We start from the raw sequence: 5,933 nt of genomic DNA on the forward strand, positions 1-5,933 counted from the left end.
GGCTCTTGAAAGACAAAGGCCGAGCGAAACCGACGGAACGTTGCCCCTCAGGGTGACCGACCGCGGGAGTAACACGCGCTGGAGTTGAGTATAGACCACCCGCTGAGAAGACGTCAGGGCCCGCGTCACGGCGCCATTTATTCATGGTGTCGTTCTGCAGGCGACTACATGAAGTTGTCTCTCGCTCTCTCTCTCTCTCAAGGGCGCACTGGGGTGGCCAAGCTAAAGGTGCGGTATAGTCCAGCTGAACGAGGACACCATCCACGCGTTAGCGCAATTATACTACATCACCGAAAACTGGACGTTTTACAGTTTAGTGTGACCGGTTCGGTAATAGAACATGCCCTGCCGCGCGCCGGAGCAGCTGAAACAGGGTCCATGGTGCGCTAGCTTGTCTGACCAGCAGCATGCTGTTCGGGTTCACTGAAGCGAGCGTGTTGCGTTCGCGCCTTCAACAAAGAAGCGCTCGCTCACCATGCAGTTGTCCGCTAGTTCTGTGGCAACAAGTGATCACCGCGTTGCTGCGGATCACGTTCAGAGAGCAGGGCAAAATTTTTGCAATCTTAACGTCTCCGACAAATCGCATACGACTTCATCGGCTGCTGTCTAGCATGTTGGAAGCGCCGGACTCGTCGACCAATGACATAACTGCCGCCATCTGTAGTAAAGGATACGTAGCTGGTGCATGGCACGGCCAGGATAGAGGGGCTTGGTGCTAAGTGTGCGGCCGTGGTAAAACCTCGCCAATTTCGCTCTGGCGGCATTCCATTCCTAGGTGGCTCGCCGCCGCATCTACTCCATTGACACCGCGTCGCATTCTCCTTCGTGACAAATGCAGGATGCGGTTGCTTTTCGTTTCTTACGCTGTGTCAGAAAGCATTTCGTTCGTCGACTTCGACGTGTCCGATGTAGATACGCATGAAACACCTTCAGCATGATGTGCTAGCGGGAATGATCGCTCGAGAATATCGCCCCTGAATACAAGTTACCTTTAAACGTGCGCCATTGCGGCATGTAGTACTTATAGTCACTCCAACAAAGCGTTTGCCAAGCAGACATCGATGGGTAAGTGAATGTGCTGATGAAATGTAGCTTGCGCAGCTTCGCCAACTGCAGTTCGCATGCTTTGTGCGCGTTGGCTTGTCCATGTCGCACTTGCCTGCGGTGCTGCGGTGTTCGCTTTCGATGTGAAAGCTCGGACAGGAAAATGTGTTTAACCACCCTGTGCTTAGCGTTGTGTAGTGCACAGCCATTGCTCGTGTTCGAGCCCGTATTCGACCAGCCGACGGCCACGCAATGCATCGGGATTCTTGCAGCAGCTCAAATCACGAGCGCGACAGCGACAACGGGTGCCGAGAGAGGTGCCTGTCAACTCGCAAATGATGAGCGAGTAATGTGCCAGGCTGCCTATAGGCGCAAGCGGGTGCAACTGAGAGCTCAACAGTAGCGCGCGCTTCTTCAATCTATTCGCCGTATCCGCATCGCTACCGCTTTGCCGCCAGTTGCGCGCATCGTCTGCATAGGCGCCTACTTAACAGCTGCTAATAACAAAACTAGGCGATTACCAGCCCTGCGCCTTTGCGGAGATCACTTTGATAGTATACGCTAGGCATTTACAGTCAATTTAGCCCAAGTGAAATTTCATTGCAGTTGGCCTTTCATGAGAACCCGAATATCGGCTATCACCATTTACTCGCGTATCCACAGCGCTCTCTTCTGACATTTTAACGTTACGTCTAACGTGTTTCGTTCCGTTACTCTTTGCACTTTCCTTAACTTGTTCTCGAGCTCTTCTGTTTGCGTGTAAGTTTCTGCCCAGCATGTTGGTGTCGATAGAATGCAATATTGTACGCTTTTCAACGACAGTGATCAGCTCCCAGTCAGGAATTGGTAATCTCTGCTGTATGCATGTCCCTTAACCTATTTTTTATTCTTCTGTAAGTTTGCTTAGCATGATTAGGATCAATAAGTCACCTAGATGAACGTACACTCTAGATACTGACTGGCAATCATGCGTTCTAGTTTTCATGCAAGGCTTTTCGTTAAATCCGTCCGTGTGTGACCTATTTCATTCCAACGTCACTCACGTTAGTTGGTAGGATTCCTCAAAAAATTCTGGAAGCCGCTTTTCAAGATTGCGGTCCTATCTTTATCTGTTCACCTCAGGTATCCATTGTTCCCACCAGCTTTATTGGAAGCTTTACCGGGTGTCTCCATGTTAAGAGAGTGCTCTACACCTACCACTAAAGATGCCGCATTCCGCGTCTGCTTGTCAACCGTGAGCAAGACACCTGTGCATGGAATTGAGGACCGAGAGACATGCGTGGAATTCGTTGTTGCTTAGCGTGTTAATGAGCAGGTGGCCTAAGTCCCTGCCCCGACTGATGGCGTACTAGCTAGATGGCCGATTGCCGTATATGCCTAAACCACCTGTGCGAATGTATGTGTCGCGTTTTGGTACGCTACGTGGATCTGCGTTCTCCCACTCGCATTGCCCGTTGCGAACCTTTTTTTCTAGATCCTGAAGGAGACGCGTGGTGTTTCTCCTCGTTCTGCGGGGATTCAGATTCTTGCCGTATAACGTCCATATTTCGAGGCCGTGCGCAAAAGCCGACAACCGCTAAATCTCTAAAAGGTAATGGATTGGCACAGCAGAGAAGCAAATCCTCAAGAATGTTTCGCCGCCGACAAAAAGTTACCACCTTAGTCTCGGTAAATCAGGCTGGTAAATTTTCTTCTTATTCCATATAACCAGCCTTGGTTGAGATATGAGTTCATAACGTGGCGTACTTAATCGATTGATTCACTAATGAATTGAATAAAACATATTTTTATGTATATATCACACATCTTAACGAATAGTTTCTTAGTAGACTAGTCTTCGGCCTGATGGGTACGGCTTATCCCAATGTCAAGGGCGGTTCAGATTAGCTTCATTAGATTACGACGTTAGCTACACTGCTTCAATTTGATGAGAAATAGATGGCCGACCAAGAAAATGGATTTACTGTAGGTTTCAAAGACGTTTCGGCTCCAAAATGGGAGGTAAAACGTTTTTTGTTTCGCTAGTTATCTTTCTCTCGGATTGCGTTCTTCTTTTCATCATGCCTGTTCCGCACTGAACGGGATTCGATAAAACCCATGGTTTCATCGGCGTCAGGTTTTATTACATACTTCAAAGGATATATTCTCACTACAACCACATATTTTCACCCTGGACCCTTCTGTACAATATTCCTGTATTCTTACGCATTGCAATTTATTTCATCTGGACCTCGGAATTCTCAGGAAGAAACCTCGGAATCGGTATGCACCGTTGCCTATGAAAGTCCGTAACAGCAAGCAGATGTGGAAGCAAACAAGGTCAAAGCATTGGGTCATTGCAAAAAAAAAAGAAAAGTTGAACAGAAATGATCACAAAGGCGCGATGTGCTAGCCCAAAGGCGCCATAGCGCAATACAAGGTCAAGGACACCGAAACAAAATCTTTAAAAAAGCAGCACAGTGAGTTCCGAAAATAGAGGCGGTGGCATTGTCGAAATGGGGCTCCTACGTTCGCAGTTGCGTAAAAGGGTCAACAAAGGAACTGGGCGAATGCTTCTACCTACGCATGATCGCGCATCGAAGAATCACACTGTGTTGCTGAGCAAATCGCCGGACAGCAGGGAAAGGCAATGTATGCACAAGTGCGTCATACACAGTCCAAGACAGTAGCAACTGTGCGGCACAGCACAGGCCGAGAAACTAAGCCTTCGAGAAAGCATGTCGTGCGTCATGCGCACTGACCTTGCAGCCGGTTGAACCGTGCAGCCGCACTGACCTTGCAGGGACATGCGTCTTAAGAAGAACGTTCAGTTCACGGTCACCTTCTACGGAAACCTTGAACTATGCATTTAATGCAGTATTGCTCTCCCTAGGTTACTCCGCAACAGAGTCTACAGAGATATTGACTTTTCTCGATTACTGACAAATAAGTTGAGTTTTCTCGATTACTAGAAATAAAGTTCCAATGCATATTACATACATATACGTAATACAAAACTCGATTCAGTTCACAGGCACATTTAGGACATTTAGGAACTGCATAGGAAACAAACTTGCATCCCAAGATGAGAGCTGGATAATCCTACGCCACGAAGTTATGTCGCAGTTCACAAGAAGCAATCAAAATTGCATTTTCTGGAATGATTGCAATGCTGTGTGCTCAACATTTGTATAAATGATGCAGCTCACTAGTATTATGAACGTAGTACTGAAGTACTGAAATATATAGTTTATTCTTTGCACCTTAGAAATGTGTCGTTTGAGTCAATGCGAAGTACTGCGTGTACTGCTGGTCATGTGTGAAGTATATATATATATATATATATATATATATATATATATATATATATATATATATATATATATATATATATATATATATATATGTGTGTGTGTGTGTGTGTGTGTGTGTGTGTGTGTGTGTGTGTGTGTGTGTGTGTGTGTGTGTTCAGACAATCTAATATTGAGGCAACGGCCTGTTTGACATAGGCGCTCACTAACGGGTAATGTCTACTCGCATGTCACGCGGCATTTCTCTGAGCATGGGTGCACTACAATATATAATAACACCACAATACTTTCCGGGCATAAAAATCAGCCTACGAGGGCGATTATTGAGGCATTCCATATCAGGAAAAAAGGGTCGCGTTGTGTAAGCATGCCATCGTTACATTTGCATGATAGTGAATTTGAATATTTATGCCGCCTCATAGCGTAGCATTAGATTAAATGGGTTTGCGTGTTTTTTTTTTGCCTGCGCACTGATAATGACGCCATAGATGGGAGAGCACGTGGCTATGGGTTGTGTGTGTATGTGTATGCCTTCGAATAAAGTTAGTTGTGAGTTCAGCGCTGTCCTGTGTGTTCCTGCCTTCTGTCATCGTCTTTTCGCGCTGGCCCTTCAAGATGTTCAACCAGTACCAACTCACCCAAATGTCGATCCTTCTACAATATATATATATATATATATATATATATATATATATATATATATATATATGCGAATTAGGCGGGGAAGCCAACAGACAATTGGGCCAAATACCGCAATGGTACATTATTTATTTTAATAGAAATGCTGTAATAGCCATAAAGAGAGTCATCAAATGGGATGGAAAACCACCTCTGGGAGATGAGCGTACAGAGTACGCAGTGTGAGTGCGGTACTTCACTGCTTACGGTAGCACGGCGGCCATCCTGCCGTCGACTTTCTCGGCCTTTTGTGTACGTGTACAACATTGACCTCGCAAGGTTTAGCCAGTGCCACTCACGGGCATGGAGTTGGATGTGGAACCCCCTTTAAACCACCAGCACCTATTCACTTACATGGGACCACTGGCCATGAAACCCTTTTATGCTACCTCATTGTGTCCGGCTGTCAATCTTGAGGTCCTCGCTACGTTACGGGAGAGAGGGATATAAGAAACCGAGGGGCTTCAATTTTATTTCATTTTTTAAATTTTTTGTTGCAACACTTCTTTGCGCTGAACGTTCGTGCTCAAGCGTCACACCCTATGCCATTTTCTTTATATCTTCCTCTACTTTTAGCCAGACGGTCAGCGTTGCTCAAGCACATTCATTTTATTTTCTCAAAAATGCTCCCTTTGCGTGCGATTTTAATGCAAGTCGAAAGATTTCTTTGTTCCCGCAAAATTGTTTTCGTACTGCACCTTTGCGCACCTGCCCCACCGGTCCACCTGTGCTTCTATTGTTCCTGCCTGTCCTTCCCCCCTTTGCAGCACCTGACACCTGTACGCGCAGGCTTGCTCCTACGTCCTTGCTACTGTTGCGCACTCCTTTGTGCTCCAAGCTATATATTTTTTTTAGTTTTTTTTCGAGAACAAGAAGTTTTCCTAAAAAGGTCAGTCACGCACTTGGCGGATTTGACTTTCA

Source organism: Dermacentor albipictus, chromosome 8, assembly GCF_038994185.2.
Source record: "Dermacentor albipictus isolate Rhodes 1998 colony chromosome 8, USDA_Dalb.pri_finalv2, whole genome shotgun sequence".
In the NCBI taxonomy this organism is placed as follows: Eukaryota; Metazoa; Arthropoda; class Arachnida; order Ixodida; family Ixodidae; genus Dermacentor; species Dermacentor albipictus.